Here is a 25,683-nt window from a genome sequence, read left to right on the forward strand (position 1 = left end):
CAGTTTTATACCTTATACCTTTGACAGGAACTGCTGGCATTCGCCTGCAGGAAGCTGACATGTGATTTAGGAGGGGATAAAACATGTACATGTTTGTTACTTGAATTTTACAGCTCTGCAGGGAATGAAAATCTTTTTCACAAAGGATTTAAAACCTTGGCTTTCTTCCCCACTTGAAAATTTCAAAAATTCTCTAAAGGGAAATTGCAAGATGAAATTAATTTGGGGTCAATTGAAAAGTTTCAGTTTGACCAAAACCAAAATCCTTTTAATTTTGACTTTCATATTTATTTTTTTGCATTACAATATAATATACTGAACAGCATAAAATATGAGATGTGAGTCCTAATGCTTTAAAGCAAGTCTTGAACATATGGCCCAAATGTAACTGATACATTGATGTCTAGCTGAGTTTATGGAAACCCTAAAACAACAACTGTGGGAGACGTGAAATGAGCTATTCATCCTGACTTGTGTCCAAGAGTGATATTTAATAACAATAATATTTAAAATAGTTTATCAAAGAGCATGAGAAAAAGAATAGGGAAAAAGGCTATGATACAGGGAAGACCAGGTATTGTAAGAGACAGCTTCGTTTGGTGCCAAGAACAAACTAATTTGCTAAAAATATATTTTTACATAATTATAAATGTTCTTATATCCTTACACCCTTATATTCTTTCTGAGTCAAGACAAATCAAACTTTCAGCAGCAGTGAAGCTCAGCGAAGGAGAAGTAAAGTCGCAGGAGCTGAATTATTTGGAATCACCAAAACCAGCACTGGCTGAATGCGCAGTCATACTTAAGCAATTGCACGGAGTGGTAGAACATTTTGGTGTATCATTTGACTGATACGTATTCCATCAGAGGAACTTTCCATCCCCTCCACCACCACCACATTACCACTACTTCCATGAGCATGAAGGACAGGAAGGTAATCAGGAACAGTCAAAATCAGCAGATCACACGCCACCAGCCCAACTGCTTTTGATGAAGAAATGAGTGTCTGTGCAGATAGCATGTAATACACTCTGACTTCTGTAAAACTGTTGACACCATTGGGATTTTAATGTGTATAGACCAGTATTTTCATGTGTAGGCTGAGGAAATCTGGGCTAGACAAACTGTCTTCAAGATGGGTTGAAAATTGGCCAAAGCACCTCATTCTAATTAGTGGCTCAACATCAGATTGGCAGCCAGCAACAAGCAAAGCAGCCCAGGAGCTGCTACTAGGCCTGTCACTGTTCAGTATCTTTATCAATGACCTGGGTAATGAGACAGAATCCAGCCTTGTCAAATGTGTGGACAATACTTAATTAGACAGAGAAGGCAGCATTTCATACACTCTACAACAGTAGAGTTTCAAGCCAAAGGGACCCTGAGAAACTTGAGGATTAGGCTAATAGAAGTCTCACAAAGTTCAGCAAGGATAAATGCAAAGGTTTGTACCTGGAACAGAGTAAACACAAGTCAGAGAGTCAATTGTCTGAACAGGAGCCTTGTTGAAAAGGACCTTGGGCTTCTAGGGAACACCAGTCAGACTAACAGCCACCAGGGTGCTCTTATCACAAGTGCGAGAAACCTCATAACGGGTTGTGTTAGGAGGAGTGCAGCCAGACGAAGGAGGGAAGTTACCCCTCCATTCAGCAGTGATGTGGAGGCAAAGGGGTGTTTTGACACCAGCCTACAACTCTTTGAAGGATAGTTATAAAGGCAGTGGGGCCAAACTGCTCTCAGGAGTAGCAGAAGATTTAGCAAAGATCAAGAGCAAAGACTTGTAGCTTGGGAAGTTCACCTTGGACATTAGGACTTCTTCAATAGAAGAGTAGTGCAACACTGGAACCCATACCCAGGTGGAAGGTCAGTCCTCGGAAAGTTTCAATATTCAGCTAGACTTCACCTCAACTGGTCTGATCTACTCTTGTTATAGTCCTCCTTTAATCATGGTATTCTACTAGATGACCTCCAGAGATCCCTTCTAGTTTCCTTGTTTCCTTGATTCTGTGATTTATTATTTTCCCTCCCCTCCCCTCTCCTCCCCTTCAACATCATATAAAGGTCAAATTAAAGTTCAGAAGAATTCCTGTCAGAATATGAAGCTACATAAAAATGACTTTAGTATACTCCTTAAAATAGGCAAGAATCTTTGAAAGTGTAATTTGAAAATAGGAGGATTACACAGGAGTGTGTAGTTAATCACCAAGTTAATGTGACTTGCAAAACTTGTATTGCTTAAGACAATATGTAGCAGACAATTGATTTAACTTGATTGTTATATCCTACATCCTTTACAGCAATGACAATGAGCATCTAAATCCCTCCCTCCCTCCCTCCCTCTTTCCTTCTTTCTTTCCTTCCTTCCTTCCTTCCTTCCTTCCTTCCTCTGATGTAGATTCAGTAAAATAATGAAAAGGACGCTGCCTGTGGGATGCTGTTTCCTGGGCAAGGTCTTTACTCATCAGTGCAGTATGCAAAGAATGGGAATCACCATGACTAATTGGGAATGATTTCAGCAAACTGAAGTCCTTCAGGCACTCTCTGGCTTGTGAGAGAAGGTAGTGGAGTGCACAGTCTGGCCACAATCTGGAATTTAGGTGCCAATATCCTAACTCAATCCCATTTTATACAGAATTTGGGCATGGCTACAGATGAACCACACTGTCCTTTTCTCTGATTATAGATGAGTTTAAATTTTCCATTAAGAAAAAAAGAAAAAAAAAAGTGATGACAATCCTGCTGAGATAACATCCTATCATCTCAATTCAATTCACTTCTAGTGAAACTCCACTGACTGGACAAACGTGACCAAGACATTTACCCAGCAATGAGTAACTTCCCAGCAACACAACTTCACACAACCTTGTATCTCAGACTCAGGGACCAGTTCAGTGTTACTTTCTAAGATACATGTAAGATAAAATTAATGTAGTGGGAAACACTACCTACATATAATTTCCCAAGTAGACAGATAATAAACAACACACTGAAATAGGAACCACCAGAGAAGTTTGCTCAAACAGGGAATTGGAAGTTGTTAACACAGAGATTCTGAAAATGGGCAGTTCTGGCCTCTGGAGAGACTTTTTTCAGTCTGTGTGGCCCTTGGAATATTTTCATCGAAGAGGAGTTCCCTTGGATGAGATCCTTGGAAAATATTTCCCTTTGATCTCTGGTGTATTACTCCTCTTTTGCAGCCAGCCAAAGTTTAAAACTAACTTGACTCCCCTTTGACTGATACAACTTCTACAGTCAGATACAGAATTAATGTAGCAGGGATCAGAGAACCCAAGAAGCACAGCAGATTATCAAAATGCTGCTCATGTTGGGCAGTGGTAAGATGAAAACCTTGGAGATGTCCGGAAGAGGCTTGTCTCATCAGCACCAGATGCTTAGACAGACATGGGTTAGGGAGAGAATCATCAACTAGTGGAGAACTCTCAGCTGCACAGAAGACAATGCAACTAGGTCAACTCATACCACCTGGGAATCTGGGCCCTAAAAATTGAAATCATAAGAATAGCCCCAAAAATAAGTTCCCACAAACCGGCCTACCCATCAGCACTGTGTCTTGCCTTAGTGAAGCTGGAGATCTGCTACTAATACAGGCTTCTCTGCTCTAAATCATTTATTTTGGCAGCTCATAAAATATGGAAACTCTAACACTCAATATTCCCCACTCTCTCGTGATTACTGTTCAGGGACAGACTCTTTATATCAAACAGAAACTTAAAGATTGTGGCATGTTATCAAAACCATAATGAAATCTTGTGCAAGCACAGTAATCAGAGAGGGCTATTTGTCAAGACATACTGTAGAGAAAAACAAAATCCCACAGTAGAAACAGGAGTGCTTGCTCTGCCGAGAGATACTGTGAAAATGAAATGAGGCTTTTTTTTTCCTCCTCTTTAATCAAAACTCAGTATGAAAACAAAAACGTTACCAAATAACTTTTGCTGACAAAAAAAAAGTTGGCTGGAAGGGAGCAGTGCATAATTTATACAGAAATAACATTAAAAGGGGATTGTTCACATAGATATTTCTGAGTGTGTGATCAGAAATTTTGGCCCTGGGGGGAGCTCATGTTACTGCCACTACTGGGTTGAGGCTGGATTTGACTCTCTCTGTGAGACAGTCAAAACCTGGGAAGTTGCACAGGGAACGAAGGTGCGGGCAGATCTGATATTGCTTAGGAGGTCCCTGGTGAGGGCATGCCTGGGTTTTGACCCCACCTGCTGCTGGAGGTTACCGGTTCTATCCACAAAATATCTGTAGAAGTTTAAACTTGACTCATTGTTTAACGATGAGAGCACTGGAGGGGGAGTCACATGCTCTGGGATCTCCTTCTGGCTGTGCCATTGATTTGCGAGCCAGAGGCCTACTCAGTAAATCAGGGTTAACATTATTAAGTTACTTAAATGGACTGTTGCAATGTTAATTACCCAGCACATTTGTGGTCAGTTTGCCCTTCAGAAAATTAAGCCACTTTGCTGTCTAAATGATGCTTAACTCCGGGTGCAAAGATCAAACACTTCAGCTTAAATGTCCCCATTCTCAGCTCTACAGGCTTTCATAGTACCATCATATTTCCAAATACCATCCCACATCTAGAAGAGGAGGGCAATGTTAGGTCAGGATTAAGTTTCAACCAGAGATCTGTAAGGAAGATCTTAAAAGAAACAGTGCTATCTAGTGTTATTGGTTGCACAGTTGCATGAGCACTAAATTACTGAATGTGTATGTAAATACTGATGACTAAAGGGCAGAAAGGGCGGGTGACTACAGCACTATAAGAGGATACTTTATTTTTGATCATAAGTACAATCTATTACTGAGGCAGAGCAATACAAGGTTAGTACCTGTCAACAAGACAGCTGGAGGTCTCTTTTTTTGCTGATAAATGTTGAGTGCAGCTGTGCTTGGCACATGCTTGTGCTGTAAACAGGAGCCATGGCTTTAAACATCATCCTGATTTTTCCACTCCTTCTAATTGCTGCTTCCATTTCATCAGGAGTGGCACTGAGGCCATGTCCTGAAATCTATTCAAACCCAGAGAACAAATTAGTTCCTAGAGCTGCCCAGCCTTGTGGGCACCTGAATTAATTAATTCATCTGTACCAGATGAAAGAATTACAAGTACTTAATTTTAATTACACTTAGACAAGTTACTTAGAAGTTGCTTTTATTGGTAGATAACCACAGACAGAGCTAGACTCTTCTTCATGTTCTCCACAGTAACGTGTAACTTTTGCAGCAACCTACGCTCAAGCGAGGGAGTGAATATGCTGATTATCTAGGATGGTATGATGGTCAGAGCACTGTGGCCAGCAAATCCATCAATAGAATGGTCTTCACTTTCACCTATCTATCTCAAAATGTAAAGATTAATAGGTTTCAAAAAGGACAAGAAGAAAAGGATAGGAAGACGAAACCTCCTATATTTATGAAGGTTCACCAGCCTGTTGCCTGTGGGTTAGAGGACTGCAGTGCTATGGCATTTTTCAGGCAAACCACTCTGTTACGGGAAGTTCATCTGCACCTTGGCTGTTGCCGTAGCACCATATCTTTTTTCCAGTTGAAAATCTATTACTTTCTCCTTATAATGTGCTCCCAAAATATCTTTGCCAGATCTTCATAATTTTCCATTTCATCTGTGTCAAGCTCTTTCTCTATGACACCCCAAAGACACTTGACTTCTCTATGGAACCTTCAAAGTGAAACAGCTAGGATCATCCTCCCCACTCGTTGCCCTAAATCCACACCCGCTCTCCTTTCGTTGAAAAACCTTGTATTTGTTTTACTTTTCTCCACACTAAACTCTGCGACCAGCAATGCTGCTGCTCCATCTCAGCTCCCGATTCTACCTTTCTGCCAGTTGTACAAGCCTTCACTGCTATTTTCCATGTCTTCTTTTTGTCTCCGTCTATCACTCTGAATGCCTTACCAAAGAGCAATTCTGTTTTAAGTCAAACTTCTGAAGGCAATTTATCCACAACGACCAAATTAGAGACTAGACTGAAAAGCAAATAGATCTTTACTAATTTTTTCAAAGCATGTGATTTACATATGTTATATTTATCAAAGCTCTAAGCCGTAGTTTCAACGCTCTGCCCATACATCCCAGGGATGTGCCTAGGAGGCCTTTGAATTCACTCTGCCTGAGACCTATACCCACTCAAAGTGAATCAGGTCCAGATTCAGTGTGCAATCACAGCTAATGCTGCTGATTTGGACCTGACTACTGTTCAGCTGGCTTGAATCACAGGCGGAGGCACCCTGTACGACCAGGTATCTACAGCATAAATGTCAGCATCTGAGCCAGTCATCTAGGCTGTCTTTATAATCAGTGGAGAGATTGAGCTGCTTCTAGGGTGCAGTTCAGCTCATCCTGAAGTTGCTGCCTTAAAAGTCAGACTTATTTTGCATAGTTAAGCCTTATGCATGCTTATTTGTCTCCATTAACTACAAAATGATCTTATGGTAATTTAACTCAGATGCAGATGTCTGAGTTATCTGCCTGCAAATTAATATGTAGATTCATAGCCTGAACTCAGTTTGAATATGAATCTCTTTTTGGAGATCCTTTCTTTCCTGACTGAATGCATAGGAAGCCTGGGCAAACCTATGTCCAGTTTTCCAGGTTCCAGTAACAGTTTCCTGAATGTGGGTATGAATATGTCTGGTATCAAATGGTTACACAGCTGGATCTTCATTTATAAACCATTTTCTCAGAGAAGTTATCTGCTGATGGTGTACTAGAATAACTTACAAGGATTTTGTTCACCATGATAACTAGTAAATTTTAAATGTACAGCAAAGCAAAATGACATGGCTCTTGCTGCAGCTGCAACAGCAAAGCGGCAGTTTCTATCACCCTTGGTGGTTACCGTACATTTTCTAGCAGGATGGTGCACTATTCCTGTTGTGTGGTGACTGGACATTATATCACCACTTTATTAACAATATGTGATACATACAAAAGTTACTTAATACTTAGGTGTATTAAAAGTATAATTAAATTTCCACACTATTTAGTAACTTATCACAGAAACTATTTTAAAAGATGTACAGATTTATCTCTGCAAATGATCAAGTTATTTCCTCCAGTGGTGCCCAATGAAATATTACACATAAATCTGGAAGCATTATTTCCTTTAAAATTTTCCTTCATAGTGTTTTATTGATCTCTTTCTTGTCATTGCACCACTATGAAACATCTGTGTTTTTCCTCAGCTCACCATCAGTTCCCATTTGAAAAGTCTGTAAATTTTGTGCTCCTCTAAAATCTATAGATAATTGATTCCAGGAGTGTGTGTCCACAGCAAACTGTGTAGCTGCAGTTCCACTTCATTTAACAATATACAGTTCTTTGTTAGGTAGAGATCAAAGAATATAATTTTATTAAGTTTTATTTGCCAGATTGGAAAAGAATGGGTTTTCTTTATTTAAAAAAAAAGAAAAGGCAGGCCAAGCGTTTTTCTTCTAGAATATAGAGTGCAAAGAGAGGTAAAACAAAAGCAAGGGCAATTCATAAGTATCTTGAAGTAGTTTTCAATCAACAGCCTTAATGTATACTGCATTTAAAATATTTTTACTATTACTATAGAAAAGTGTCATTACCAAACAATAGCGAGGAAGAAAAAGTCTTGGGAAATGCTGAAGTAAGCAATTATTTGCTACAATTTGTAGCTCAGGAAAAAAGAGTTGGATGGAAAAGAAAAGAGGGGTTATGTTTAATTCTGCATTACGTTTCCATTCTTCTGGACTTCATGCTTTTGAGCAACTTCATGTTAATCTATGACTATCAGAACTACCAATTAGCGTGTGTTAAGTGTTTGCAGGATCAGGTCTTGCCTGTGCAGCAAATAGTAATGTTTGAGTGTCACTCCACTATGTCTGGAGTCCTGAACCAGTGCAATACTTAAGCGTATGCCTAAAGCACAGAACAGGACATAACTTTAACAAAAGTATGGTATTTGGATGCCTACAAGAGGGAGGTACCTCAGTGGCATTGGTTTCAAAATGCTCTGAACCATCCAAAGGGCTTCTTCGCTGACTGAAATATCCCTCTTTTTTTTTAGAAATTAAGAAAAAACACTTCCGTGTTGTTTCTGAGTTAAATTCTTTACTGAAAATGTTTGAAAAACAGTGGCAGAACAATTTCATTTCAAACAGAACAGAAAATGGTGAGAGAGATGTGACTTAAGCAAGGCAAGGAAGGATGAAGATGCTTCAGATCAGGCTAGAAAAGAGATGAAGAATAGATTAAATGGAAAAATCAAAACAGGATGTCCTGGAAAGTAGCTGCAAGATTTTATTTTGGAACAGAGAAGTTATCATCTTTTCTTTGGTACTTTATTACTTCTGTTTTAGGTTTTGAGAGGCCTGTGTATTTGTTTCTGCTTGAAAGCTTGGTGAAGATAGAAAGCAGAGTTCAGTCTTCCTTCACTGTAAATTAAGTGTTTTTGGAATGTGTAATCATCTAAAAAATTTGACAGTGATGGGTACCATGGAACAGTTTAAATAGTTTTGGATACTTGGGTCTATTGATGGACAGAAGCTGTTTATTATTCTGTGTGGCAAAACAGCACAGTCCCTGATACTTATTTATTTTATAAGGTCAATTTTGTAGCTTTGGTTTCCTTAAGATAAGGTTTGTGTTCAGAGTATGTGGAGCCAAAAAAATGGGACTAATTATTGTACAATGGGGCATTATAATTAGAGCAGATTATAGTTACTTGCCCAAGAGTTTTAAGACAAACAAACAAACAAACAAAAGCCAACAAATAAATCCTGACAAAGTGCAAATGTTTGGAAAACAAATTGATTTTTGCAATTTTATGTTGAAAATTCTAAACAATATGAAGAGAGTACACACTTTGAAATGAAATTTTTTACATTTTACATTTCTTTGTATTGAAATGACTTCTTAAACTATTTTTCAAATAATTCAAAATTCAAGATTGGAATAATTTCTCAATTTTATCCAACCAAAATGTTCAAAATGAAATATGAGAGAAGGATTAATTTTATTGAAATTTTTTTTAATCTAAGAAATAGTCTCTTTTCAGAAGGAAAAATTTCCAAGCAATAGAGTTTCCTTACATTCTTTTCATAAACTTCTAATAACTTTATGAAACTCAGAATAAACATCAAAAGCAAGACCAAGAGATTGTTTTCCAAAATGTGCCATGAGAAAACCCAAAGATGTTAACTTTTTCATTAATGACACTGTGCCAGGATGAAAACTATGACATTTAATGCACAGTAGTTTGGTTTTTTCCCCTAAGGTTATCCAGAAAAGATAGATTTTATTGTCTTTTGTTTATTATTTTTTTTTTCAGATTTATTTTTGTTAAGAAGGAAGTTAAGATATCTGGTTCTGGAGGCATGTTTAACATCTCCATCTAATGCTAGTATTTTCCATGTGCCTTGCCTCTCTATTTCTCCATAAAAATGGTAGAAAAATAGAATAATTGTGCCAAAACTGGAGATAACCACACTGTCTTAAATTTAGCTAAGTTCAAGTATGGCTACTTAATCTAAGTAATCATATTTGATATGGTCCTATTACAATACTGTTTGTGTGTCTCTCAGGGTAATTTTCATAGTATCCTTTGGAGTTTTTGTGCACAACAAACTGAGAAACAGAAGTCTGGATTAATTCCTCCTTACTTTAGAAATTTAACTCAGAGTGCTTATGGTGTGTATGCTTTAGGATCACAGTTTCCCTGAGCTCCCTCTATAGCCAAAGAAGACAGACAGGAGCCACCAGAGGGAGGTTGAGCCCATAGAAGGCCTGTACCAAAGTAGCACATAAAACAGAAGGCATTTCTGGAAAGGAATAGAGGAGAAAGAAAAAAAAGAAAAAGGAAAGAAAAAAGAAAAAAATACAGAAACTGTCATTATGCCATGATATAAATCTTTGGTGCACGTGCAGCCTGAACATTGCATTCTGATCCCCTCATCTCTAAAAGGTTATAGCAGCACAGCAAAAGAGACAGAAGGAAGATAAAGATGGTTACTGATGTGGAACTACTTCCACCGAAGAAACAAGTAATTTGGTTTAGAGTCTTCAGCCTGGGGAAGATCTTGTGGAGGTATGTACAATTACGTCCCTACAAGAAGATGAACTGGAAACAGACGGTCACTGTCTTTTTTTTTTCAAGAGTGGGTTTCACCAAATGGATAAACCCATGGCAGATTCAAAAGAAATCGAAGTGGGCGGTACCTAATAGTGAGAAATTAAATGGCAGAACTCATTGCCCTGAGATGCAGGAATGGGTTCAAGGAGATCAGGCACATTCATGGCATAAAAATAATTCAAAGCCTGCTATCAGATACGGGACTCTGGAGACTGTGGGTTTGGTCTGACCCATTCTTATGCTCCTTGTTTTGTTCTTCTGAATGGGTCTCTGTGAGCCATCGCTGTGGGGCATAGGAAGCTTGAACTCTGGCCGGTCATGCCAGTAGTGTTTCTAGAGGTGGTGTGAAGGTCTTAAAGCATTGCCTAGCCTCATTCAGGAAATCTGTGGTGCAGCAGGGCAACTCAATCCAAGTTTACAGCTAGCGACCAAAGACATCCATCGTGTCTAAACAACATTTTTTTGACTCACACAGCTTTTCCCTGGAGTTCAAACAATTATTCACAACCAGAAAAGAGGGCATCTGCAGTCACTTGTAGGATCTGGTCTCCTGCATGGCCATACGAGACACTTCAGTTGACTTGTGGGCACAAATATAATTTCTGAATTGCATGTGTATATATCTATGTTATCATATTCTTTCACTGTGAAAGCAGTAACTACTGTATGTGGTAAAATGATATATTGTTGTCCGCAAAATGTCTTTGGCAACAGGATGTTCACTAGCCTTGGAATTTTGCCTTGTATAAATATTTTTAATCTACTCCATGTAGGCATATTTTGGCTGCAAAATAAAGGGTTTTGGAGATTAATATATTCAAGTTCAGTTCTGCTTATACATCCTACATACATCAAGGTTTTATTGAACTCTGCATCTAGAAACTTTGCGTAGCAGCTGTTTTGGTTTTTTTTTTTTCTTTTGCCTGCTTTACTCAAAGGAGGATTATGACTATATCCTATTTTTATACTCTACAAATGTAGTAATTTAATCTACAGATATATTTTCAGTCTTCAGATGTAACCTATATAAAGCATGTTCAAATTTATGGTCATTGCTTTTCCTGTAAAGAATATTATTGGCCTCTTTTCAAATGTCCACATTTTCCCAAGGAACGTCCAAATAGCTATTTATCAATGAATAACGAATATAACAATTATTTGACAGTATCAAGTACCTTTCAGCTGAGTATCTCAAAGCTCTTTCAACTATTTATTAATCCTCACTATGCCCTTGGGAGATATCTTTCACTAGTCTGTTTTATTGGCACAGCAACTGGGTCTCAGAGAAGTTGTATGCCTGGTTTCAAGACTGAGAGTCCATCAGTCACAGGCAAAAACACAGCCTAGAGCTTCTGCCTCACCACTGCTTGGCAGAGCAGTGGGCTCTCTTGCTTGTTAAAACTTCTGCGAGACAAAATTTAAAGGAAGGCTGAGATGGTTATTCTGCCCAGGTGTACTTTGCCAGCTCTTTTCCAAGAGAAAATTATACATATACGTAAGTATACACATATATATCATGTAATCATTTAACCAAGTTTTACAGGTTACATTTCTGCTGCACTGGGCATGATGCTGGCTTTCCCAGCTTGTCAGTCTCACGGTGGAGAAGGCGACAGGTAACGAGTGGGTCCCCCCACACCTCAGTCCTTGCTGCCAGAGCACAGGCAGCCCAAAAGAGGGGCTCACTACAGGGAAACAAAGTTGCTGCTGGTGGAGGAGTGAAACAACATACTGGAAAAAGGAGGTGTTTCTCTAATTCTAATATCAACAGTTCCACTGTGAATACAGGAATAGCTTTCAGATGGACTATGGACATTCACATCTTTGTCCAATTTCTGCCTCAATCTGGATGTGATAAGATGTCTGCAAATGTCAGTTCAGAATACAATTTAGCAGCTGCCCAAAGTGCCTTTAGTTTAAGTCAAACCCCATTTGAGCAGAAAATGTGTTTCCCGCTTCTTAGAGAGCTGGAAGTTGTTGCTCGCACCGGTTGTATGTGCTTTTCTTCATGTGGCACTGTATACATTTCATGTGCAATACAAGTAATATTAATTGAAAGAGACAGTGAGATCTTTTATTTATGTTCGCTACCACATGATTTTTTTCAGAACTGTGCTGGGACAATTAGTCTAGTAGTCCTGTAAACTTATATCTCATTACAGAGGACCAGACTGTCCTCTATAACAGACACACCTATTACCTCTTTAAGTGGAAATGAAAGGCTCACACCAACACCAGCCTCTGCACCTTCCAGACTGGCTCAATGGCTTTTGGGACGTGTGAGTGCAAGAACACAGGGGTGGAGGTGGTCCCTCTTCCCTCCCACCCTCCTGCCCCAGAAATCAGCAGAGAAGTGAAGGCACCTATCTCATGCTTTCAGCAAACATTTGGCTGAGATCAGGGCCTTAGGAACAAGAAAGCATGGAGGAGTTACAGCAGTGACTAGACACAGGTTTCCAGAATTGCAGTGTAATATAGAATGAGAAATGAGGCAGTCATTGCTTAGCAGCTGACGGTGCTGGCTGGAAATGTAATGGTGACCAAAAGATGCTATCTTTCAGAGAGGTGAGATGGTATCTGTCCTCAGCTTGACATTGCCGTCATGCTGTTGGGCATTACTCAAAATCTGTCATTGTCCACAGACTCCTGACCTAATGTATCCCCTAACCTGGAAAAAGGATCAAGTGTAACCCAGGTCACGCTGGAGTGACAGATGTTGTGTTTACACTGGATCTGGAGCCTCCAGTGAAAAGAGCCTCACCTAGATATCCTTACTGAACAAAACATGGACAGTTGTACTGAGTTGTTCATCATTGCTGTAGAGCTGCTTCTTCTATTCCTTCTGAATGTGGAAAACAATTTACTGCTTTCCTTTCCAAAACATGTATTACAGGCAGGAATACCGCTGTACGCAGCAGTTTTTTTCCTCTGATAGAGAAAATAAACTCAATTCTTTCAACTTTTCTTCAGAAATCATGTTTTTAAAATCTTCTCTCACTGTGTTTAACTTTCTCTCTCTCGAGCATATCTACGTCATCCTTGAAACCCAGACCTTGTCACATTACTTTATCTGAGACCTCATCACTTCCAACTAAATTACCTAACGCATCTTATGTATGACTTTCTGCTTAACTTCTCCCAGATTAAGATTTGCAAAAGCATCAGGTTGTTGACTGATAAGAAGCACAAGATTCACTCTAGCCCCAGAGTTACCTTCTACTGCACTGCTGTGATGCAGAATCATGGGGGCTTGGGGGGATTTTGGACCCTACTGCAGTCTTGCAGGTATACCAGTTCTCAGGTTCAAATGAGCTGTTTGGTTATGGACCAGAGAAATATTATCTCCCCTTAAGGAATAATCTTGAAAAATTTCACATTCCCCAGAGACTCCCCCTTCTCTTCCTGCGTGGTTTCCCACAAGAGGGGAGTGGTCTGGCCCATGAAATGGATGCTATTTTATGAATAGTTAGCTTCACGTGTTTACAATGTGTTAATGATAGTAAAGCATAGGAAGTCTTTAACCTAATGCTATTGCAGACTGAGCCACTGTATACATAGAGACTTTTTTCTTCTGGCCACTGCTTTTTTAGAAAGCAATTTTCCCTCTAACTCATTTCTACCTTAACTTCACCATCAATAAGAGCAAACTGCAGGCCTCTCCAACAGACATGGACCGTTTCCAAACACAGAGACCCGTCTCTAGCAAAAGTCATTTCCAAGTCTTGCCACAGAATAGCTTCTCTTCCCAAAAGAGAGGTTATAACAATATCATATAACCTCATGTGACCACTGCTGGCTTTTTAACGGTGGCCGCTGTTATACACTGGAGACATGGAAAGTGTTGGTGGTAGCTCTCCTCCTTGATCTTTGTGTCCTTGTTCCTCCCCACCTCTGTTTTACCACCAGAGATGATGGAACTAATGCCCTAACACTCCCATGGTGTGATAATCTGAACCGAAAATCCTTGGTCTTGCCTCAAAGGCCTTTCTGGATACATTCCTCCTTAGCTTGACTTCACTTACTTCACCCTTCAGGATGTTATAACATTTGATCTTCCACAGTTTTATTTATTATGTGACAGTGCTGGCTTTGCTGCTTTGGCTTCGCAGGATACAGATTTTGCGTCCCAGGAGTCACCAGGGATCGTGTGAATGTCCCAGTAACAGAGAATGCAAAAAATCCAAGATTTAAGTACGAAAATGGGGATTAAACTCTTAAGAGCCTGTTTTATACTCAGAATCCTCCAGCTAATGTATCAGTGCTCCTGGCTGGAGTCTAGTAGTAAAAAAGTTCTGGTATTTTGTTCAACAGGAAAGATTCAGAATAATACTGTCTTTTTGGATATATATGTGTAATTGAACAGTGCATATTTCTGTGGTTTAGGTAGTCATGTTTGACATGATCTCTAATAATTAGCAAAGCCTTGTTGACCTATAGCACTCTTAGCTGCAAAGCAGAGTGTGTGAATTGCTCCTTGAGGAAAATTCGCCCTTAATGTAATTCCATTAACTTCATGCCCTTGAGATTTATACTGATATCTACCACTAACATCAAAGGACTTGGCTAATTAAAGTGGAGAATAAAAATTACCCTTTTCCATCCCTTAAAATTCCACCCAGGCCAGAAGGGAAATCCCCTGTGGTTTTTATTGTCCCTTCCCATAAGGATAAACAACCTTCTCTGAGAGCTCTTGTCTTTACCCACTGTGACAGTTAAATGGACACTGCTGGGTTGAAAGTAATGTTCCCAATTCTGACTCTTATTTGCACTAGTATAAATCACTAGTAGCTCCACTGCAACAAAAGGAATTACAGTGGTAAAAAAATGAGTATAGGTGGGAAGAAAAACAGGCCCTCATATTTACAGCAAATGAAACAGCATTATCTATATGTTATCTATAACCTGTCAGACTCCCAGAACTGTATTTGCTCTTAAAATCCAATTTACTTATCGTTTTTTATGGTGTTTAACTCAGTGTTTCCATAAACGTACAGAGTTTACATGCTTCAATTATATTTTGTTTTCACCACATATGATAAAAAACATTTTCCACTAGTTGTATAGTATAATAAATAACACTCTTGTAAACAGTAATATCAGGTAAGCTTTCTATTATGACATTAAGTATTCCACTACTTTAAACAGTGGAGTACCACTACATGTTCCTGTCCCAAATAACATGTTGGTGTCAAAATCTGAGGAGCTTATGTGAAATTTTGGAAAACCCATGTGTACCATCTCAATAACATTTCTGTACCATCAACTATATGAGAATAAGTTGAGATTTTCCTTTCATGGGAAAATACCTTTACTTAAAATATTTATAAACCACAACAATGCCTTTTGGAAAACTAGAAATATCAAAACACCCCATGGAAAAGAAAATCCATGTAAAAAAGTTGTTTTGTCATAACGGAGATGTTGTTTTGAAATTTTCATAATTAAATAATTCTTGGAAGCTCACTTGCAAGACCTCAGCCAAGGTTTCCACACCACCCAGCCCCACCAGCACCAGGGAGGGTCAGGACCTGGGGAGGCTGGGGCAGCCCTATCAACATGAACCTTAGTAGAATAAGCAATTTCTGGTCCAACGACAACCTGTGCGCGGGTTGGCAGGAACATGGTAGACTTCCAGCAGGACCCTGTTTGTATTTCATCAAAACTTCATCAGAGCTGACACATTCCTATGAAATACTTCTGTTTCCCCACACTGGCATTTTCCAACAAAAGAAGTGTTTGATCACTGGCTCCCAACCAAGTCTATTCTGAAGTGCTCTGTACAGCCTGGTCCATAAACAGTAACAGGTTATTTCCAGCAGTTTACACCTGACTGGCACATGCTCAGCTCTCTTTCACTATCCAAACTATTCCTCCAGGCACTTTTGTTTACACACATATCCTTTGGATAAGAGCATAATTTAGTCTCACTAAGAAAATGTATCAGTGGTTACTGATCAATGTAATATACTTTAGAGACTAGACCAGATTAAAGTGAACCTATTAATACCAGAAAATACCAATCAATATTTGAACTGTTTATCTATAGATATGCTAAAAGTGCATTAGCAAAATAGCAGCTTATATACAAAGCAGCCCATTGTACCCACGTTGGTCCATTTTTCTTCAGTCTACAGCTGTGCACGTAGCCCCACTGGTTGTAAAATGCCAAAACACTGCTCCTGACAGATCACACCTGCTTCAAATAACACATCTCACCCCACACTAATCTACAGCTATAGGCTGGTTTTAATGATTTTAAAATGCTGGTATTAACTCTTAATGCTCAACTGGTTTTTATGGAAGCAGCAGAGTCCATTTTGTCTAGTTTTAATACAATCCCAATAAAACAGCTGGGAAATTGCAGTGCCAGGGAAAAGACATTCAAATCCACCATTTCCCCTATTGTAATAATAATCAGCTTGACAAAGTCAGATAGTAAAGCAGATTGTAGCACTTTGGGGCTTTTTATACATATATTTAATTATATTGTTAAGTTCCCCATTTGAAAGCAATTAAAAAAATACTTTCAGTTCGAGATTATAAAACTACCCACTTCTGATTTCAGCCTGACATTTTTATTGGTAATCTGAGTTATAACATGCTCAGGTTCATTCCTCATTGATTGGCTGCTGAGCTTTCTGCCAGAGTTTTATAGCTTTATGGGAAAGTACAGTATTTAAAACTCCTTTAAATTCATGGGCTACTCCTGCTTCTGAAAAAGCTTCTCTTGACTTCTCAGAAATGCATAACAAGAGCCCATGTTTACTTAAAAACATCTGCTTCATCCTTTTCAGTGTAACATAAAAAGTGGGCTGATGTTTTCCATGCTTTCCCTTTACCCTTGTGTCAAACTATGAGACAATTTCTCTAGGGCCAAACCTGATTCCTCCTCTATCCCAACACAGTTAGTGGAGTTGTGTGGTGAAATGGGGTACAAAATGGGCATCCCAGGGGAAGGGCTCACATACCGCATATACTATATACCACAGTCCTGTAGGACTTTGACCTAGCTCTTAGCTACATCTTGACAAGGAGACGATGTGAGCAAACAGTGGGCAAGAGATCTCATTGCCTGGACTTGTTGTTAGTTTCCCAGATGAGAATAAAAGGAGCATGAACACCACTGGAAAAAATCAGAAAGGTTCCTTTTGCAGTCTTACAGGAAAACTCAGATCAGATACTGCTAGTAAGTGCAAATTGTTGCTCTTTACACTGGAGGCAGAGACAAAAAAGTACATTGAAATGGCTCAATATTTGTTACACTTACTGTTCTGTGGCATTTCAGTTCTTCTATTATTCTGTTCTGAGCTCCTTCCGAGTGACAGGGTTTTTTTATTCAGCGTGTAGCCAGCACCCCTTATCTCACTGGAGGCAGGGGCTGGTGTGCGTGGAGGGGAAGGAGAACGCAGGGCTGCTGGCCCACCTCACTGGGGACAGGAGACAGTGCCCAAAGGCTGGGGTGGCCATGGAGCAGCCGGGTGGGGAGCCACCAGCGCGGGCCCCAGGAGCTCCCTGTGTCGTGCCCTGCTTGTACAAGCCTCCTTCAGCATCTGCGGTGATTCGCTTGAGAGGCGTGAAATTGGGACGGGTGAAGCTTTGGCCCAAGGCAGTACAGCCATCCCTACTTTATACCAGAGGATGCCCAGGTAATGTTATAGTCATGGCATTCTCAGAAGAACGCATTGGATACCTTCTGTACGGAGGCCACCTCAGTGTCAGGCACTTGGCTCTGTTTCTGGTAAGTACATGAGCGGCTACTGATGACTGAGGCTGTTGCAGTTTGGTGAGTAGAGCAAGTGGGTTTTGTAGATGCTAAGCCACCGTCAACAAATGAGGATTGTCACACCACTTTCAAAACATGCTTTTGATGCCTGTTAGCCACAGGTTGCTACCTCATACTCGCCAACGTTGATGCAGGCTGAACCTCAGCAATGATTTTTATGCCACATAAATGCAAGTTTGTTTTTCCAGAGCCCTTTCTAAGAAAGCAATGATTCGCAGCTAAGTCTCCCCCAAACTTAGCACTGTACTTAGTGAAGGAACACAGGGTGTATGAAAGCATAACAGTAAGAAGCTGTTTATACCCTTTAATATTATAACTCAGCTTTTGTCATAAATCTCTCTCCTTGATTGCACATACCTCCAGCATGAACTCATGCTCCTTTTGATTTTCCTCTTTATTACCCTTAGCCAACTGAGTGATGTGTGAGTTCCTGTCATGGTGCTGACTCTATTACAAAGTGCAAAGGTAATTTACATCACGGGGCTGGCAGGGCAACCAATAGCACCATGCCTGGGAGGTGTGCAGCTCCAACAAGCCTCTCTCTTTTATGGATGATGGAGAGCAATATTTTTTTTAAAAACAAACTATAAATTTCTGTGCATGGTCAGAGGCAAATCCTTGAGGTGGGAAAGTGGATTTACACTCAGCCCACTAGCAGCATTGTGAGGAGTCAGCATCTTCTTTCCAGTGAAAAGCCCTGAGAGCAGAGCCCCCTCCCTGGCTCAATTCCTCTGGCTCATCGTGGTGGAATCAGAGAAGCAGGGGGAAAACAGAAAATTCATATTTCTTTGCCGAAGAGGTTCACTATAAACCAAGACTCCCTGGAGTCAGAGCTGCAGTTTTCACACAGGTCTATACCCTCAACTATTTGGAAATATTCATTCAGTTTGGATATAAACAAACCTTCACTCTATCTGAGTTCAGGCAGGGGCAAAAGCTCTCCCGGGAGCACAGCCTGAGTGAATGGGGTCAGTCTTCAGAGGGTTGGGAGGAAGCAAATCCTTTCCAGGTGGCACTCAGCAGATACTCACAATACCAATGGAAGCAACTAAGTTCAGAGGATAGTCATCCTACGCTCTCTTTATAGTCATTAAGGACAGCTAGGCACCTCAAAAAGTGGTTTGGAGAATCCTAGTTAGGCTCTTGGTGTGATCTGTGCTTTGAAGAAAACTCGCCTTTCCCAGCGGTGTATAAACTTTACACCTGCCTGAGATAAGAGCCCACAGTTAGCCCAGATAAACGCACCCATCTGTTGCTCTGTGTTGCTCCAAGACTGGAAAATCCCAAACCTCCCTGTGTCTGCGGACACAGGGACAGCATCAACCCCTCAACCTCAGACAAACAGAGATGGTAACATGCACCCCGTTGTCTGTCAGTTTTGATTCAAAATACTGCAGAATACACCCCAATGCTCCCAGTTTTATAAGCACTAGAAAATATGTATTTTCTGGTGGAAAAGTCATTTTTAAAAGCATCCTTGCAAGTCCATCCCAGGCCCTCTTCTGACAAAACCCTCCTTCTGACCCCAGACTTTGCACTCAGAGCAATTTGTTACTGCTCTCTTCACACGGAGCAATGGGAAGGGAGGAAACTTCCTTGCCTTCACACACATCACACGCATTTACTTATGATAGTCCTATTTTACTTTTTAAGAAGTTCAGCAATATGACGGGCAACAGTGATACATGGGAGCCCTCGTGCCACTTCTGCACCACATATCGAAAAGGTGTTTCTGCATCTTCCTCAGGTAGCTCCTGGGCACACTGTTTTCAGGCTCCAACGGAAATGCTGAAATAATTGTTAAACATCCACGTGAACAGCTCTTTCTCCAGTGTTTCACAACATTCTAGTATTAGAAGTGTGTTTGGAAAATATGATGAAGTTTGATAGATACAAAATTTGGGTCCCTCTGATCAAAGCTGTTCAAAGCGATCAAAGTTCCTGTTTCAATTATATGGGAGTTAGGGGCCCAGGTAACTTTGGGAAATAGGCTTCAGCAGCCATCGAACTCATATTCTGATGTTTGTTGAACTTCAGAGGAAATATTCCATTAAATTGCAATGGTGGTGACTTATCTTTACTCAGGGATGTGCTACACAGCGTTGCCAGCTGAATCTCCTAATAGCTTGCATTATATACTCAGGATGATTCAATATAAAGTTTCCTCTACTGGCTTACAGTGCACAGCTTAATTCAAGTCCTTTCATTAAAGGGGCTTAGTTTGAGCTGGGGATATTAGGATTGTGGATCTTTCCATAAAAGTATAACTTTTCAACCCCTCCCTAAGCAGAAATGGAAAAGAATTATGCTCAGCATAACTTCAAGAGTCTCAGCATTAATAAGAAAGGAACCAGTGTAGCCTCTCTGTAAATAATATCACACCAAGCATTTCTATGGGACTTGTTTTTGCAGCAGTAGCTTAATTCCAAAGTCACATAAATCTACCTTGTTTGTAAAACTACTGTAGGGCAATACAACACAGGCGAAATCTTCGTTCCACTGACATTCAAGAGACCGATAGCAGCAGAAGAAAGCAACACTCCCATATGTTTATTATATCGTTTTTTATACGGCTGTCATGCTCCACTAGCTTTTCTCTGAGCTGAAGTCTGAGCTGAAGTCTGACCTTCAGCTTAGTACGAATACGCAGGGCAAAGTGACTGTACACAGACTGCTTTATTTACCAGCCATCGCTGGGTGTTGCATTATCTCCCCCTGGGGCATGTTCTACATCTGCTTTAAGGGTGTGTTTACACTGGAGTGAGTGTAGTGTGAGTAGACATTCCTGAGCAAGCGTTTTAAGGAATATCTGAGGACTGTTTGCAGCCCAGCTGTGATAGCACAGACTTCAGCACAGACTGGGTACACCCATATTTGCTTAGTTTTAGACCTGCCCTGCCTGCGCCCAAAACTGCTGGCCAGAACAATCTCCCCAAAGTCCAGGGAACTTGAAGACTTTGTAGGTCCACTTGTGCTCTTGTTCTTTGATCCTGTGCACAGCACAACACGGTGAGATTGCAGAAGCCGGAGCAACGACTGATCAGCACATCCAGCATCCCGCTGTCAGCAAACACCATGTACTAAATATACTTATTAAACATACCATGTCCTAGACAGCTAGAAGAAAAATGTATAAACACTCACTTTTCCCTAGTCTGCCTGGACTAAGACAATGGTCTGTTTGCCTTTAGCAATGAGACCAGCCGGAGCCCTTAAGTATAGTCTTTGGGAGTGTTGTAATGTTAAAGTATCATAAGGTCATTCTTTAAAAATGCGAGACCTCAGCATGTATATCTACTGATCAACTTATGGTTGCTTTGACTTTTGTGCATGTCCTTTCTATTCCCTTGGCATCTGGCGCATCCCTCAATTAAGCCAGGCAGTCAGAGTGAAGCAAACAAAATCAAGGGTGTTCAACAAGAAGCTGAGAGAGCAGACTTCGATGCTAAGCTGACAGGAGGAAAGAGCATGATCATGCTTCTCTGCATCGTATTGCTTTCCTCTTTCTTTTAATTTGCTCTTCTAGTAAAACAACTTTTGTGCCCTTCTCTCCATAACTCACACATCCTTGTGTTTGTTCACTGTCTGTTACGTCAATGACCTGTGACTGTGACTCAATGTCTTGACTTAGAGATCGCATCATTGTTTCTGTCCTTCTTATCCACATTTAAATAATTGTACACAGGAGGAGAGTATTTTCGTGTATGTGATAGGGTCTGGCTTTTCTCCTACAACTCTCCGCAAGGTCCAGCCAGGCCTCCCAGATTATTTGAATTCTTGTAGATGTTATTTGAAGTGATGTTGGTTATTCTGAGAAAATGCACAGAAGGCACCAGTGCAATCTGATTTGAGGACACTGTCCCCCTAAAGACAGTTCTCTAAACAGAAAGTGTCAAGTGTATATTCAACCGTTTGCATCAAGTATAACCAATGCAATCAGTGCCATCACTATCCCGTAAACATTGTATTGAATTGGACCTGAGACATCTGGGGTCTGACTAGTCGGCTGGTACTGAATAAGCTGTTTTACTTCTGAATACCTCAATTTCTTCATCAGCAAAACAAGGATAGCATGAATTTCTACTGTAAGTCCTTTGAGATCCATTAATGAGTAAAGATATCCATAGAAGGAAAGTTTTATAAGTGATTATATTTAATATCTTTACATCCTTTTCGTAAGTCCACTCGTGTTCAAAATCTGCTGTACTGGTGGAAGTCAAAATCATTCTGGTTCAAGTGTCTGTATAGATTTTACAAATCTAAATATTCAGATTTTTTCCATATTTGTATCTTCATTTTCCTTAAAATGTAAGATTTCTTATGTGAACTGTCATTGTGCAACCCTTTGAATAACTGCTTCAATTAGTGACAGTGAAGCTTGCACAGAGGAGAATTCTGGCTATATCTTTAATACTTGTAATGGCTTCTTTTTATGCATAATACCAGTATCCAAACAGTAAGCAGCATATTGCCATAACTGGCTATTTATTACACCTACTGTACAAAAGAAAGCCTCTATTACTTTTTTAATTCATATAGATGTTCCTATAAACCAGATAGTTAAGTGATGTATTTATTTTGGTTGCAAGCCAAGCAGAAATATTTAAATCCTGCTTTGGAAGCAAGAATTATCTAATCACTCACTAGCTTTTATAATAAAACATTTATCATGGAACATTAATCCATTAGTACTTATTTTCCATCCCATCCTTTCACTAGCACCTTGCTTTGAACAAGGTTGAGTTTGGCTGTGATTTTTCCTTTTATCATATATCATAGTTACATGATGGGACGCACCAACATTGAATTCAGAAAAAACCCTTGCACTTTGCTTGAACTTGGCACCCAGATGTTCTGCTTGTGCTTCCACTGCTAACAAAATAGTGCATGTGTGAGTTCTGAAATTAGTCTTTCATCGTTATGTACCAGGGTTTCATGGCTGTAAGAAGGCATGTGGAAACAGCTAAGAATAATTACCTGCTAAAGAAAAACTTGTGTTTAACTAGCCTTGTTTTTTCACAGCTTTAATTTGCATAGCACATCACCAAACTGCCACACTTAAGCTCTCCGGCATTAAAGGCAAAAATGAAATGCTTCAGGGGGATTTCTGCTTTGTTTTGTTTTATTTTGCCAAATTAGAGATTAAAGGTAACCCCTGACTAAAAAGTGCAGTCCCTGACTCTGTGATGCCACATCACCTGTGGTGCTGTGTGACTGATCAAAGGTTTGATTTCCTCGGGCTCTTGCCGGACCTGGATTTACAAAGCCACTGCTCAAACCAGTGTCAGTTCAGGACCAGAGAGTGACGTGTCCTCTTGCAGCACAAAACTGGTGAGAGGAAGGGGAGACCTGGGGAAGTCCACAGTCTCATGGCATTTTCTTCAGCTGCTTCTGAAAAGAGGGAAAAAAAACAAAGGAAGCTGAGAAAACCAGGAAAAACCAGGAGGAAAGGTCCTCAAGGAACCAAAAATTCCCAGAGGACATCCGTGCAACCGGGAAGTCTCAGCTGGTCCATGGCCCCTGCGTGCTGCTCTGCCCAGCAGCAGTCAGATGCCCTGGTAGGTATCTCTGGAGATATTCCGACAGCTGGATCTCTCCTCCGTTCCCCAGTGTGTGCTGGGAATGGGAACAGGGCTCAGGCTGCAAGACTAACTGACTTGGGATCTCAGCTGAACTCAAGATCGTTCCCCTTCATGCATCTCAACCATTGCGAAATGTTGATATCGTGTGCCTCAAAATGGGGTTCTGCGGCCTGGTGTCGAAGGGAGGCTGCTGCATTTGTTTCCTATTTCTGTGAAGAAATTTCCCATTTCTGAGCCAAAACCCCACCCCTTTTGTAGCACGCATTACAGAATGTATGAAACATCAGAGCCAAATCCTGTGAACTCTGGGTGTAATATTTACTGCTGGAGTAGACACCTTGTAGTCCTTAGGTGTAATAAAGACTATGTCAAGTTTGTACAGGAGAAGAGCCAAACTGTTATTAATTGTAGCATTGGAAGACCCTAATTCACCCCATCTCTCTTGCAGATTTAACTGAGGTGCCTGTGTCAAGCACTGGCTTTAGGCGGGCTGCAACTTGGGAAGATTAGTGACTTTAGTTGCCACAGTGATTAGTGAGGCTGGGATAAGTCAAATAAAATGCACGCAGAGACAAAAACTGACCACTAAAGTAAATGACTTCAGGGAAATAGGGAATAAAGGAGGAGATGATTTTGAAGACCATGCATTGTTTCAGTATTCAGATACATACTTTTCCTGTTGGTTGTTAATAGATCGATGAGAGCATTGTGGTCTTTGTGGTCCTCAGGGAAAAGTGCCTATGACCCTATGGGTGCTTTACATGGCAGAAAGCGGCTGGATACAGAGGCAGGACTAGTTCTTTATATGTTTCAGACTTGATGCTTAATTAGAAGTCTGCCCTATGATTTTGGGAGGGAAGTACTTTCTGTCTTCTGACTGCAGATTTTTAATCCTCAGGCAATTATTGTGCATCCTACACCAGTACTTCTCATAGAGCTTCTTTGGACATTAGAAGAAATCTTGTGTGCAAAGAAAGATGCAGTGCAAGTTCAAAGAAAGCAAGCTAGTTATTAAGTAAAACCTTCTTAAAAAATTGCTTTTAAAATTATTTTTACTGTTCAAACATTTAAAAGAACACCACAATGTGTTCATTGTTGGAACACAAAAAGTAGACTCCTTAATTAAGTTACATTTTCTTTAGTTATTTGAGTAATTCCTTTTTACTGATTTATGTGGAGGTTTTATCTTTGCAAGATACGACAGATATATGTATAAGACTATATACGCTATACACTTCTAAAAATAGGCCTATCCTTTCAGATGACTTGTATTTTCAGTAGACTGATCTAATGCTTATATTTAATTTCATATTTTTCATGCATGCTTCACTTTTTTTATTAGAAATAGCTCTTAAGATTTTTTTAACATAGGTAATTCAAAGTTATATTAAAAAAAATATCCAGATTGAATATCCAGATATCGCAATTAATGGGAAAAACTATTTTCTTTCTTCCCAGTGGGAAAACATTAGCTGCATTCTCAGAACTAATTTATCAGCACAAGAATCTGAGGATTTCTTGTCATTGAAATGGTATTACCTCATCCTTTAAGTTCATTAAGCTGTCAGTGCAGGTGTGTTTAAGGCATCTGATGGAATTCCCTCAGCACCTACTGAGCCAAAGACTAGTTCAGCACTTGTGTCAAATAGAGTAGCATCGAGGCCACTCTAACTTTTGAAGCTGGGGGGCTGTTCCAATGGGCTGCTCCAGAAGCCAGAAAGAGGTAATGAAGAATCATGCTCATATCACCTTTCCTCTTCTGGAATCAGATTTACTTGTATAAATAATAACATGTAATATAACAACTCGCAGTGTGATATAACACAATACAATACAATACAATATAAAACAATAGAGTACAACATAATAATTAAATCTAGCATTGTTGATGAGTTATGAAACCAGACACTGAACTTTCTACTAGTTTCTGTTATTAGGGGACTATTTGCACAACCTTATTTCACTCTGTCCCCCCTGCTTTGCTGGGGGACATTCCTGCATAATACAACAATGTGTCTCATCCAGTATGATTGTTTGCACAATTGTCCTTAGAGAGGCTTATAACATATCTGTGCATTGGAGAAATAGACCTCTTTACAGTTGACCTCCACCAAGTACGAAGGTGAGATTTATGACCATGCAAGACGGGCCTCCTGCTAATTGTCTTATGACAGAG

Source organism: Haliaeetus albicilla, chromosome 18, assembly GCF_947461875.1.
Source record: "Haliaeetus albicilla chromosome 18, bHalAlb1.1, whole genome shotgun sequence".
Classification (NCBI taxonomy): Eukaryota; Metazoa; Chordata; class Aves; order Accipitriformes; family Accipitridae; genus Haliaeetus; species Haliaeetus albicilla.